The sequence below is a fragment of the Micropterus dolomieu genome, linkage group LG03 (assembly GCF_021292245.1).
Source record: "Micropterus dolomieu isolate WLL.071019.BEF.003 ecotype Adirondacks linkage group LG03, ASM2129224v1, whole genome shotgun sequence".
NCBI classification, from domain to species: domain Eukaryota; kingdom Metazoa; phylum Chordata; class Actinopteri; order Centrarchiformes; family Centrarchidae; genus Micropterus; species Micropterus dolomieu.
In genome coordinates, this window is record NC_060152.1 from 30589854 (window position 1) to 30590945 (window position 1092).

Sequence of the window (1092 nt, forward strand, 5' to 3'; positions counted from 1 at the left end):
AAACCTCCTCAACCCTGCGGGGTCGCCTGCTTTAGCTGCTTTTAAGCTGTTCAGATCGTTAATACAAATATTAATGTTTAAACTTGTGATCAGTTTGTCAGTATGGACATGCTACACATCGTTTCAGTCAATTCAGTCGTTCAGTTCATTTAACAAAACAACAAGCTAACCAAAGTCTAATTCTTATAGATTTCCCTGTGTCAAAGTTTTACGGTATGTGAGTAACTTTTGCTGTCATGACTGAGATCTGTTTCAGCACCAGCTGCTATAATGTTTTTGCCGCTATTAAAGTAATCTGACAGATATTATTTCTGGCAGGCCAGCTTTTGCCTATTGCCGACCGCTGGTTTAGGTAGTTCCCAACATGGGAGTCAGAAATATGAATTTTTATGAAAGATGAAAGTTTTTATATATTATTTATAGTAATACATCACAGTGGAATACACAGTTCACTGCATTGAACATCAGTTTGTTTTATATGCATACATTTGCCATATTGTGATGTATATCAGAAAAATATTAAATGTTGTGATACTGATTTTAACCATGTTGCCTGGTGATGCTAGCTGTCATAACGTTCCTGTACTGACTGTATTCTTCGATCTGTTCTCCTTTTCCTACTTCCTACCTTGTGTTGCCTCCTTCCCTCCCTCTCTTCCAACTCTTCCCTCTGTCTTTCTCTCAGGTACTATACGCTCCCCAGGCCAGGGATCGCTTCACCGCTCCCTCTTTCATGCAGCGCGACCGCTTCAGCCGCTTCCAGCCCACCTACCCGTACCTGCAGCACCAGATCGACCTGCCGCCCACCATCTCGCTGTCGGACGGCGAGGAGCCCCCGCCCTACCAAGGGCCCTGCACCCTGCAGCTCCGCGACCCCGAGCAGCAGATGGAGCTCAACCGCGAGTCGGTGAGGGCGCCGCCCAACCGGACCATCTACGACAGTGACTTGATCGACATGGGAGGAGGCGGGAGCTTGGGAGGGGTGGGGGTAGGAGGGGGAGGAATGGGCGGAGGCGGTCCTAGGCCGCCCAGCAGTAACTCGGGCATCAGTGCGGCCAACTCCAGCAGCCACGGGCGCATGGAGGGCCCCCC

General features: G+C 49.2%; 1 protein-coding gene across 1 annotated transcript in view; it reads left to right on the forward strand.

The window, feature by feature from the left end:
* Window positions 1-1092, forward strand: part of LOC123967682 (low-density lipoprotein receptor class A domain-containing protein 4-like) — a 232369-nt gene that overhangs the window by 223605 nt on the left and 7672 nt on the right. The window lies entirely within an intron of this gene.